Consider the following 12,866-nt stretch of genomic DNA (forward strand, 5'->3'; position numbering starts at 1 on the left):
ACTTAACTCTTGGCTGAAGGTCTGTCAGTGTTCCCCCTGCCCCGGAAAACGTTCTCTGACTTCTTTGTTTAATCATGAGGGGAAAAAAAAATTCTTTTCTTCTTTTGAAGTGACATTTTGTGCTTGTTAAAGATCCAGTTAAATCAAAGGAGATAAAAATTGTGCTGACAACCTTGGACATACCCTGTCCTTTGCCAGAAATAGCCAACTAGATACTCATCTTGTACAGAAATACGTGCATGTTCATTCTCACTAAAAACATCTTGTGTTGGTCATTCTTAGAGGAGTGGAAATCTAAGTTAGCTCTGGTGTGGAACCTGTGGTGTTGGGAAGATGAGGTAGGGTTGGAGGGCACAAGGTATGGTGTTGAATGAAGGAAGAAAATTGTGCTTTTTCTTTATTGACAGATTTCTTACCTTAATGCCATATATTCTTTCTTAGCTATTTGTAGTAGAGTACTTTCTTTGTGCTGAGTTATAAGAGCTTGTCTGTCAACCTCTTTTACTACTTTGCTGTTTAATTGCTTTTCTGGTTTTCTAGAACTGTTGGGAGCAGGAGTGGCCCAGGATAGTAGCTGGGTACCAGAGGCTCTCTGGAAACCTACAGATCCAATGGAAAACTTGGAGCTCTTCCTAAAGTAGAATGTAATGCAGATACTGCTGTCAGAGGACCTGGGCTCCACCAGTTAGTATCAATTTAGTGACAGGATATATTGTAGAGTAACTTTAAGGGGCTTCCTTTGTCCCTGTCCTCATCAGTATTAATATTTCTTAGTGATCTTTTCAAGCTGATCAGTTTCCATTGTGGGAAATATTTTACATACATCTACACACAGATTTTAAAACCAACATGAAGTGTAAAACATGGCTGCTACTGTGTTTTAATTACTTCAATTTGGAAACTGATAGATCTCTGTCTGCTGGTTCTAGGTCCATCACCTGGGGAGTTGTTACACATAGTGGTGTCTTATCCCAATCTCCAGAAATTCTTAGTCAATAGTTAGTGATGGGGCTCAGGAAATTTTTATTTGTTTACATATATATTGCCTTTTAAGAAAACAAAAGCCTCTATCCCTTTTAAGCATATAGTTCAGTAGTATACATTCACCTTGCTGTGCTACAGACATCCAGAACTTTTTCATCTTGCAAACTCTATACCTATTAAACAACAACTTATTTCTCCCTCCTCCCACCCTGTGGTAATCATTCTATTTTCTGTGACTATGAACTTGCCATTTTTGATGTTTTATATTCATGGAATCATACAGTGTTTGCCTTTTTTGCCTTGGCTTATTTCACTTTGCATAATGTTCATCTATTTTGTACCATGTGATAGGATTCCCTTCCTTTTTTAAAATTTTTATTTATTTTTTAATTAAATCTTTATTGTTCAGATTATTACATTTGTTCCTCTTTTTTCCCCCCATAACTCCCCTCCTCCCAGTTCCCGCCCCACCCTCCGCCCTCACTCCCCACCCACTGTCCTCATCCATAGGTGCACGATTTTTGTCCAGTCTCTTCCCGCATCTCCCACACCCCTTTCCTCCCCAAGAATGGTCAGTCCATTCTCTTTCTATGTCCCTGATTCTATTATAATCACCAGTTCATTCTGTTCATCAGATTATTTATTCACTTGATTCTTAGATTCACTTGTTGATAGGTGCATATTTGTTGTTCATAATTTGTATCTTTACCTTTTTCTTCCTCTTCCTCTTCTTAAAGGATACCTTTCAGCATTTCATATAATCCTGGTTTGGTGGTGATGAACTCCTTTAGCTTTTCCTTATCTGTGAAGCTCTTTATCTGACCTTCAGTTCTGAATGATAGCTTTGCTGGATAAAGTAATCTTGGTTGTAGGTTCTTGGTATTCATCACTTTGAATATTTCTTGCCACTCCCTTCTGGCCTGCAAAGTTTCTGTTGAGAAATCAGCTGACAGTCGTATGGGTACTCCCTTGTAGGTAACTAAGTTTCTTTCTCTTGCTGTTTTTAAGATTCTCTCTTTATCTTTTGCTCTTGGCATTTTAATGATGATGTGTCTTGGTGTGGTCCTCTTTGGATTCCTTTTGTTTGGGGTTCTCCGTGCTTCTTGGACCTGTAAGTCCATTTCTTTCACCAGGTGGGGGAAGTTTTCCGTCATTATTTCTTCAAATAGGTTTTCAATATCTTGCTCTCTCTCATCTTCTGGCACCCCTATAATTCTGATGTTGGTACGCTTGAAGTTGTCCCAGAGGCTCCTTACACTATCCTCCCATTTTTGGATTCTTTTTTCATTCCGCCCCTCCGGTTGGGTGTTTTTTGCTTCCTCGCATTTCAAATCGTTGACTTGATTCTTGCGCTCCTTTGGTCTGCTGTCGGGAATCTGTATAATATTCGTTATTTCAGTCCGTGTATGCTTAATTTCTAGTTGGTTCCCCAATATAACATCGAGGGTCTCATTAGTTTTCTTGTAGATCTCATTAAGTTTATCGGCGGCTTCTAAACAGTTCTTGAGAGACCTTAAAAGTGTGGTTCTGAACTCTATATCTTCCATTGACAATTTTGTCCTGTTTCTTTGTCTCCGCATTTTGTTATGCTTTCTTGGTGCACCCCCTGGTGGTCTTTGTGGGCAGTCTTATAGTTAAACCTTGATTGTTGTAGCTAATACCAGGGAGGGTTTGACCTCCAGGCCAAGTGGCTATGAGAATCAGCTGTGTCTGTCTCCCTTCCTTTTTAAGGCTGAATAATTCGTTGCAAGTATATACCACATTTCGTGTATCTGTTCATCTGTCAATGGACATTTGGGTTCCGTCCACCACTTGGCTACTGTGAATAGTGCTGCTGTGAACTTGGGTGCGCAGATATTTCTTAGAGACCCTGCTTTCAGATCTTTGAGAAGTGGGATCTCTGTTCCAATTTTAAATGTTTTGAAGAAATGCCATAGTGTTTTTCATAGCGGTTGCACTACTTTACAGTTGCACTAACAGTGCACAAAGGTTCCAGTTTCTCCACATTCTTGCCAATACATGTTCATTTCTTTTTCTGTTTTTTGACCTTTTTGATGGTAGCCATCCCCATGGGTGTGAGGTGTCAAAGCATCTTTTAAAGGCCCCCTGGTATTCTGAGGCAGACCAGGTGTGCGAACCACTCTCTTAGCAAATCTTTATGCTTTAGAGACTGCACCTATGCCAGCTTTAGGAATCAGTAAGAGAACATAGAACCTTCTCTCCATTCCAGTATTTCTTCAAAGCGGTGTGTATGCAAAAGCTACCTCGTCAAGTTAACTAACTAGTTGTACTGAATTTAGGTTCTTTGTAGCTCAGAATTGTTAGTTTTGTGATTCTGTCTTGCACATTTTTTCCCTGTGGAAGTATTTATTATTATCATTTTTAATTGTGATAAAATATACATAACATAAAATTTACCATCTTAAACAAGTTTAATTGTACAGTTCAGTGGCATTAAGTACATTCAGATTTTGTGTAACCATTACCACCATCCATCTCCAGAATTTTTTCCATTTTGCAAAACTGAAACTCTATACCCATCAGACAATAATTTTCTATTTCCTCCTCCTCCCAGCTCCTGGCAACTACCATTCTACTTTCTGCTCATAAATTTGACTACTCTAGATATCTCATACATGAAATCATTCTGTATCTGTGTATCATAAAAGTGAAATCATATAGTGTTTCTTTTTGCCAGGCTTATTTCAAATAAAAATTTTGTGCAACATTTAAAAAGTATTTAATTAACATTTATGAAGTGTCCTTGGAGTAGAATGCCATGTATCATCGAGTCTAGATGCATATCCTCTCCTCTTCAAACACTTTTTGAACATGTCTGAAGGCAACTTAGCATTGTGTAATAATTTAATTGACAGTTTTTGTTTCTTGCACATAAAGTAATGGTACATTTTATAATTGATGGGAACTTATTTTCAGTGACAGTAAGGTAGGTGATTTCTGTAAGGGAAAACAATTACGTAGAAAACATTCATTTAGGGGTGCCCTTACCATTTCCAGACTGTAAATGTTTTAATTTAACTAAGAAGAGCAAAGCTATTTGGTGTCATTAATCAGTACATTCAAATCGTTACTCTGAATGATTATGCTTCATTTATTTTGTTTCAGAATGTTTTCCACACAATAATAGCGAATAAAAGTGTGTCATTAATTACACTTGAGCAGCTCATACATGTGTGGGTATATATATATTTCCGTATCATCACACAATGAGGGAAATTTTAACATAAGGAAATATTATTCCTTTTACAAAAGAGTTAAGATTTAATTAAATAATGATATTAAATTCACAACCATTTATAATTGTGCCTTATAACAGTTTTAAATAATGCTTGAAAAGGTTTGGAGAAACATTTACATATGCCCGCGTCTTCTCTTTCTAAATACAAGGCATTTTTAATTATGGTTTTTATCTTTGGGAGGTAATAGTTACACGCTTTGGAGAAAAGTGTGACTATTTTTTTGAAATGGGATCGATTACTTTGCAGAGCTTCACTGTGATGGGATTTCTGAAAAACATTTAATTACTATAAAAAGTTACAATTCTGTGCATGGGATTTTGCATTTGCCCCTTTACTGGAAATATGGACCCATGCTGATAAGAATGACGATGTCAGTCTGCCCTTGTAGTTGTCCAAAGTTCATGGCCCTCAGCAATGTTCCGTTTAGCTCTTACCCTTTCTCCTGGCTAGCAGGACTCTTGTCAGGAAACTGCAAAACAAATGAACAAACAAAACCCACTTGCAGTATATAATTGCAATATTATAAAAACACACGGTATCTTGCTAAGTCCCAAAGGCAGAAGAAGTTAGCCAGCCACCAGTTTGTTTCCTCAGCTGCCCTTATTTTTTCAGAATAAATTAAAGGACTTAATTTGTAGTTCAATATCTTCTTAAGAAAGACAAAAAAAATTTCTCTCTCTTCTATAGATGAGAAAATACAGAGACAAGAAACATGTAAACAGTTTAAGTGATGCTACAGGGAAAAGTGGGTGGAGAACGTTTTAGAGATTCTTGGAGAAAGTCATAGTTTCTCTCTGAACTCTGTCCCCCTTTGTAACAAAGCCAAAATAGTTTCAACTTCATTGTTTTTCAAGCACCAAACCGTTTCAAATGTTTTTTTTAAGCTCTGCTTCATTCTTATAGTGAGCTTCTGATTTATAATTTTTATTGAAATTTTGAGTAATTGGTCAGATCTAGGAATTCTGATTATCAGGCCCATTTCATTTTTACTACATCACACTTGGTGATTCACTGATAATCACATTTCATTCCCCGCTCCCCAATTATGATATCATTCATTTAAGTATTTTAACATTAATTTTTATAGTTTCAAATTTTTGCTCTAGGCTGTGATTTTAAAAAGCTGTTGAAGCCCAAATTCTGTTAGTATTGAAAGCACTCTGGATTTTAGGAGGATGTGAAAAAGAAAATGAGATTTAGCACTAAAAATTATTTACATTGGTATTTTGTGGAATATAGTAGTCCATGTATAATTATGAAAAAAGTCATTTATAAAGTACTTTAAAACTATACTTAAACATTCTTTTTTTAAAACTATTTTTTATTGATTTCAGAGAGGAAGGGAGAGGGAGAGAGAAACATCAATAGTGAGAGAGACTCACTGATCAACTGCCTCCTGCATACCTCCCACTGGGGATCCAGCTTGCTACCCCAGCGTGTGCGCTTGATGGGAACCAAACCTGGGACTCTTCAGTCTGCAGGCTGATGCTCTATCCAGTGAGCCAAACTAGCTAGGGCAACATTCTTTTATATATAAAATATATAATATAATTCAAGATATAATTCACATACTATACTATTCACCCATTTAGAGCATGCAATTCAGTGCTTTTTAGTACATTCACAGGCTTGTGTAGCGATCACCACAATTTTATAACATAAGGAAACCTATTTTTAAAAGTAGAGGTATTCAAAGACATCCGGATTGTTTGCAGTTTTTGGATGCTACAAATAGAGCTGTTTTTAAAAAAAAAAAGTATGTGTGATTATAACAAAATAATTAATCCTCAAATTAATGTCAGAATCATGTGTTTAAAAAACCTTTAATTATACTGTAATTACTTCTCAGCTATTTAGAGACATTTTGTGCCAGTGTGCTGAGCTGGAAAACTTTACTAAATGTAAAACCTTTTTCTTTTCTTTCTTTCTCTCTCTCTCTTTTTAAATTGTTGTTGTTATATCAGTGTCTTAGTTTTCTTCATTTTTATTTTTAGAAGTTGTTGGTCAGAAAAGTGAAATGGATGATGTTTGTTTAAACAGATGAGTTTTCTATATTATTGTAAGGGCCATAAACACATGTGTGGTTATTAAATGTAGGCTAGATAACTGTTTTAGCTTATCAAGTTCACACGGATCCTGGGTAGAAAATTTATCACTTATTGAGCAGTGGTTCTCATTATTTGATGCAGATTATAATCACATGAGTATTTAACAATATTAGTACATGCCCAGCCAGCATGGCTCAGTGGTTGAGTGTAGACCTCTGAAGGCATATGGCCCGGTTGTGGGCTTGATCCGGGTAGGGGGTGTGCAGGAGGCAGCTGGTCAGTGATTCTCTCTCATCATTGATGTTGCTATCTCTCTCCCTCTCCCTTCCTCTTTCTTTAAAATAAATTTTAAAAAATTTAAAAAATTCTGCAATGTAATTTAATTTAATCTGGCATGGGACCCAGATGCCAGTAGCTAGCAAATACCTGCTCTATAGAAGCTCCTTCCTTTCCTTTCTTTTCTTTCTTTCCTTCCTTCGGCATTTATTAAGTGCCCAATGTCTGTTCCAGCACTGTTTTATACCCTGAGGATATAAATAAAATTTGTAGTTCTTACATTTGAGTTGGCAAAAGATGCATAATAAATATTTGTTGAATCGAATAAAATCACAGCTGAGCCCTTTTGGCATACTGCTGTGCTATGCCTCAAATCCTTTATTGAAATCATGTCTTTTTTATATCCAGGAATATTTCAAGCACTGCCTGTCATTTCCTTATTGTCTGTTTCCTTCCCCTTTTATACTGAGGGACACCCCAAATCTAGTCGGGCTTAACTCAGCAGGATCAAGTTGGTCAGCACTCAGTCCTCACTTTTCCATGTGTCCCAAACTTACCTGGGTCCCCCCAACAACTGAGTTTTGAGTAAGCTCACAGTTAAGTTAGATGACAGAGACAGGGGACACCCTAACTTGTAAGTCAGAGAAGGCTGTCCAAAGAGGACCTGTGCATTTTGACTTGGTGGGTAGATCCCAGCCTTCTACTCAGCTCCACTGTGCACTTCCTTCTCTGGGAGCAGAAAGGAGGAGGAATGGTGTGATGCTATACTTGTTTATAAATTTGCACTGGGTTGATCATCTCTCCTGTGCTTCAAGTTGTTTGGGTATTTCAAAGTTGACTTTACTTATCAAAGGAAAAAAAAAGTGCTTACAAGTAGTAGCAAAATGTTCATGGATGTGCCTGTGCATGTGCTCATACACATATTTAAGAGTGAGAAAAAGTAGCAGAAGAAGCGTTTTTAATGTTTAATCAGTGTGTGTGTGTGTGTGTGTGTGAGTGTTTATTTATTTATTTATTTATTTTATTTATTTTTTATTTTCCAGCTCCTCAGTATGAAGAAAATATCTTCTGAATAAGAATAAGCGGGTATGTGTTGCTGGATTTTGTATCTTGCTGTGGTGCTTCTAGTGGAAATACAAAATGGAGGAAGAAAGAAAGACTGCAAGGTTTATTAATAAGGCATTCCTTCTGGTTGCGTCTCTGATGCCACTATTGGCATTATTAAATTTATATAATGCAATAGTGAATAATACTAGTTAGAATTTGTATATGCAGTAGTGAATACTATTAACCAGCCAAAACATGTCCCATTGTGCTTTTACCTTATAAATGAAGTAATTAAAGTTTAGCTAGTGAGGTTCATTCCTCAACCCTCAATGTTTGAACTTTTTATTTGGGCCTTTTCACTTTGTAAATAAGTTATTCTTTGGATGTGTATGCATTGGTGTATGTCTTTTAAAGGATTTTGTTTGGAAACTATAAGTATACCAAAAGAGCTTCTGTGTGGCCACCATTAGAACAAAGCTTCCTAATTTCAGTGTCATTAAGTAAGCAGCTAGAACAGCTGAATTCAAAGGAACAAGCGTAGTTATTGACTGTTTTCTCTAAAAACAGCCCAAACAAAGCATTTCCTTAAGCAACATTGAGCAGGATTTGGAACTTCCTATGCTTCCAAAACGTCTTAGAAAGGTTTACGGAAGTGCAAAGGTCAACATTACTGCATGTGATTCCTCTCCTCCACCTCCAATCCATGGTAATTGACTTCATTGAAAAATCTTGTATTTTAAAGTCATAAAATCATATGATCAGAATCTCTAGGCAAAAAACACAAACAAAAAAATACAAGAAATAGCCAATGGAAGTACATGCTCATATCAGTTACTCCCAGATAATTGTTTGTAATGTCAGGGCGGCAGGATGGTACAAATGCTGCTTAGTTTAAGAAAAAGAAAGTTTCAAAAGTTGTAGCTTATATTATAGTGATCATGTGCTATTTTTCACATGTTATTTCATTTCTTGTAGGTAGTTAAGCGGAGTAATCTTTAATATAAACTTCTATAAACATGTTGGAATTGGTAGTGATCAGGAGTTGGCCAGAATTCATTCATGTATTTTTTTCATAGTAATCATGCTTTCATTCGTTTTTATCACAATCATGCTTTCTTCAGTTTTTCTTGTATTTTTGTTGGGATATAATTGACATATCTATACTAATAAAAGAGTAATGCTAATTATACTGGGAGACCTTCCGGACATCTTTCGGGACAAAGCAATGGTGGCTGGGCTGAGGCAGAGGTGGTTAGGGGCAATAGGCTGTCAGGGGAGAGCAGTTAGGGGTGATCAGGTCGGCAGGGGAGGGCAGTTGGGGGCAGTCAGGCTGGCAGGGGAGGGCATTATATTACTTTATATTACTTTCAGGTGTACATGGTTAGGTGGATATTTGTATATAATTATTGTGAAATGATCATCACAAAAGTATATGTAACATTCATCATCACATATACTTATAATTTTTTTCTTGTGATGACAACTGTTAAGATGTATTCTTAACAACTTTCAAATTCACAATACAGTATTATTAAATACTAGAGGCCTGATGCACGAAATTCATGTACAGGGTGTGTGTGTGTCCCTCAGCCCAGCCTGTACCCTCTCCAATCTGGGACATCCCTCTCACAATCAGGACTGCTGACTCCCAACTGCTCGCCCGCCTGCCGGCCTGATTGCCCCTAACTGCTTCTGCCTGCCAGCCTGATCACTCCCTAACTACTCCCCTGCCAGCCTACTCGACACCTAACTGCTCCCCTGCCAGACCGATTGCCCCTAACTGCCCTCCCCTGCCAGCCTGGTCACCCCTAACTGCCCTCCCCTGCAGGCCTGGTCCCCCTAACTGCCCTCCCTTGCCAGCCTGGTCCCCCCTAACTGCCCTCCCTTGCCAGCCTGGTCACCCCTAACTGCCCTCCCTTGCCAGCCTGGTCACCCCTAACTTCCCTCCCCTGCTGGCCCAGTCACCCCTAACTGCCCTCCCTTGCCAACCTGGTCTCCCCTAACTGCCCTCCCTTGCCAGCCTGGTCACCCTTAACTGCCTTCTCCTGCCTGCCTGGTCGCCCCTTACTACCCTTTCCTGCTGGCCCGATTGCCCCTAAATGCCCTCCCCTGCAGGCCTGGTCGCCCCTAACTGCCCTCCCCTGCTGGGCTTGTGGCTCCCATCTTCCCTCCCCTGAAGTCCTGGTACCCCCCCCCCCCCCCAACTGCACTCCCCTGCCGGCCTGTTCACCCCGAACTTCTCTCCCCTGCAGGCCTGGTCCCTCCCAACTGCCCTCCCCCGCTGAGCTGGTTGACCCTAACTGCTCTCCCTTGCAGGCGTGGTCGCCCCCAACTGTCCTCCCTTGCAGGCCTGGTCCCTCCCAACTGCCCACCCCTGCTGGCCTGATCGCCCACAACTGCCCTCCCCTGCTGGCCGTCTTGTGGTGGCCATCATGTGTCCACATGGGGGCAGCCATCTTGTGTGTTGGAGTGATGATCAATTTGCATATCATCTCTTTATTAGATAGGATAATCGTCATGCTGTACATTACATCCCCAGGACTTATTTTATAACTAGAAGTTTGTACCTTTTCACCACCTATACTCATCTTGCTAATGCCCACACCATGCCTAATTTGTCTTTTTAGTGAGCATCTACCATGTAGCAGACACTCTGTTAAGTGCTAATAGGTACTAAAGAAAACCATGATTATATGTAAACAATTAAGTAATAATACATATGGAATATAATTTGATAAGAAGTGTTATAGATTTGCTTTCATCGCTTTCATTTCCAGGTAAATTTATAAATTCAGATTAAATTTCTTTTGTGAGAGAACTTGAGGGTTCATAAGGAGGCTTGAAAACTGTCCCTGCATTCCATAACCTAAGTTTCTATGGTAGGTTGTCTGGTTGTTCCAAGAAGGAGGAAAATTTAGATTTATTAGATTGCATTGTGTTTTACCATCTTCTGTTAATACATGAAGATTTTCTCATTCTTTCCCATTGTTTTTGATTTAAAGTAATAGTAATCACCATACAGCAGGGGTCCTCAAACTACGGCTCGCGGGCCACATGCAAATACTAATATTGTATTTGTTCCCGTTTTGTTTTTTTACTTTAAAATAAGATATGTGCCGTGTGCATAGGAATTTGTTCATAGTTCTTTTTAAAACTATAGTCCGGCCCTCCAAGGGTCTGAGGGACAGTGAACTGGCCCCCTGTTTAAAAAGTTTGAGGACCCCTGCCATACAGGGTCAGACCCATGGCCATTCCAGGGGAGGCCTGTCTCTGGAGGCACCACACTGTGGTTATTACATAGTCCACTAACATCTTATTTTTTTTAAACTTCTAGTTTCTGTTGAAGCCATTTTAATTTGCCATCTACTAACTTTTAAAAACTTTATAGAACTTTAAAAAATCTAGTCTCACAGATTAAGAAGTTATTTTTATGTAGATGTATTACCTAACATGAAATAGTGATTTTTCCTTTGCTTTATCTTATCTGCATTTATCTCAGTTTTTAATGAGATATACCTGAGTGTACTGCTGCCAGAATTAGATGAAAAAATTGTGTGATAAAATCCATAGCAGTTATGATTCCATAGATTATTTGGCTTCTGTTTCTAGACCGAAACACAATATTATTTTTATGTAGCCTTCCTCCATTCTCATGATCATTAAATTATATGTAGGCATCATCTTATCATTGTTATTTATTAAGGTCTGGATGGTTAATACTATGACAAGCATCCTAACTCTGTAAAGGTCATGTATGTTTTATTGCAGTTCTATTTGGGTAATGTTTATATTTTTATGTATGTTAAGAGTGTATTAGAGAGTGATCTTGTATGAATTGTTCATAGTGAATTTGGGTCTATTTCCTGTTTATTAGCAACTTGCCGCCACTGATTTTATAAACATACTAGAGGCCCGGTGCACAAAAATTTGTGCACTCGGAGGGGAGGGGGCCCCTCAGCCTGGCCTGTGCCCTCTTGCAGTATGGGACCCCTCGGGAGATAACGATCTACTGGCAGAGGGCAGGCCCAATCCCTAGGTGCAGCCCCTGGTTGGGCTCAGAGCAGGGCCGATTGGGGAGTGGGGCGCCACCCCCTGTCATGCACAGAGCAGGGCGGATTGGGAGGTTGTGATGTCACCCTCAGTCACGCTCAGGGTAGGGCCGACTGGGGGGTTGGGGCACCACCCCCTGTCACACTCAAGGCAGGGTCTATGGGAAGGTTGCGGCACCACCCCCTGTCATGCACAGAGCAGGGCCAATCAGGGGGTTGGGCTCTGCCCCCTGTCACGCACAGAGCAGGGCCCATCAGGGGGGTTGGGGCTCCGTACCCTGTCACGCACAGAGCAGGGCCCATCAGGGGGTTGGGGAGCTCCCCCCTGTCACGCACAGAGCAGGGCGGATCAGGGGGTTGTGGCGCCACCCTCTATCACTCACACAGCAGGGCCGATCAGGGGGTTGGGGCGCCGCCACTGTCACACTCAGGGCAGGGCCTATGGGGAGGTTATGGCTCTACCCCATCACACACAGAACAGGGCCTGTGGAGGGGGTTTGGGGCGCTGCCCTCTATCACCCACAGAGCAGGGCTGATCAGGGGGTTGGGGCGCCGCCACTCTCACACTCAGGGCAGGGCTGATGGGGAGGTTATGGCTCTACCCTGTCACACACAGAGCAGGGCCCTTGAGGGAGGGGGGTTTGGGGCGCCGCACCCTGTCACACACAGAGCAGGGCCGATCAGGAGGTTGGGGCGCCGCATCCTATCACACAGAGCCGAAGGGCGATCAGGGGGTTGGGGAGCTCCCCCCTATCAGGCACAGAGCAGGGCTGATCAGGGGGTTGGGGCGCCTTCCCCTGTCACACACAGAGCCGCAGGGCGATCAGGGGGCTTGGGTGCTGCCCCCTGTCACACTGATCCCGGTGCCGGGAGGCCTCTCAGCTCCACTGATCCCGGTGCTGGGAGGCATATTACCCTTTTACTATATAGGATAGAGGCCTGGTGCACGGGTGAGGGCCGGCTGGTTTGCCCTGAAGGGTGTCCTGGATCAGGGTGAGGGTCCCCACTGGGGTGCTTGGCCAGCCTGGGTGAGGGGATGATGGCTGTTTGCAGCTGGTCACACACCCTTTAGGGTGGGGGTCCCCACTGGGGTGCCTGGCCAGTCTGGGTGAGGGGCTGAGGGCTGTTTTCAGGCTGGCAGGTGACTGAAGCTCCCAACTGTTCCTTTTTTTCTTTTTTTTTCTTTTTATTCTGGGTCAGCT

General features: G+C 41.1%; 1 protein-coding gene across 2 annotated transcripts in view; it reads left to right on the top strand.

Annotated features, from left to right (window-relative positions):
• KLF12 (KLF transcription factor 12) overlaps nucleotides 1-12,866 on the top strand; it is a 442,181-nt gene that overhangs the window by 66,360 nt on the left and 362,955 nt on the right. For both annotated transcript variants that reach the window (XM_081084191.1, XM_081084192.1), the window contains exon 2: nucleotides 7,612-7,654. The gene's annotated coding sequence lies outside the window, so the exon portion shown is untranslated. The remainder of the gene's footprint in view (nucleotides 1-7,611; nucleotides 7,655-12,866) is intronic.

This window comes from Myotis nattereri (assembly GCF_964212035.1).
Source record: "Myotis nattereri genome assembly, chromosome: 2".
Classification (NCBI taxonomy): domain Eukaryota; kingdom Metazoa; phylum Chordata; class Mammalia; order Chiroptera; family Vespertilionidae; genus Myotis; species Myotis nattereri.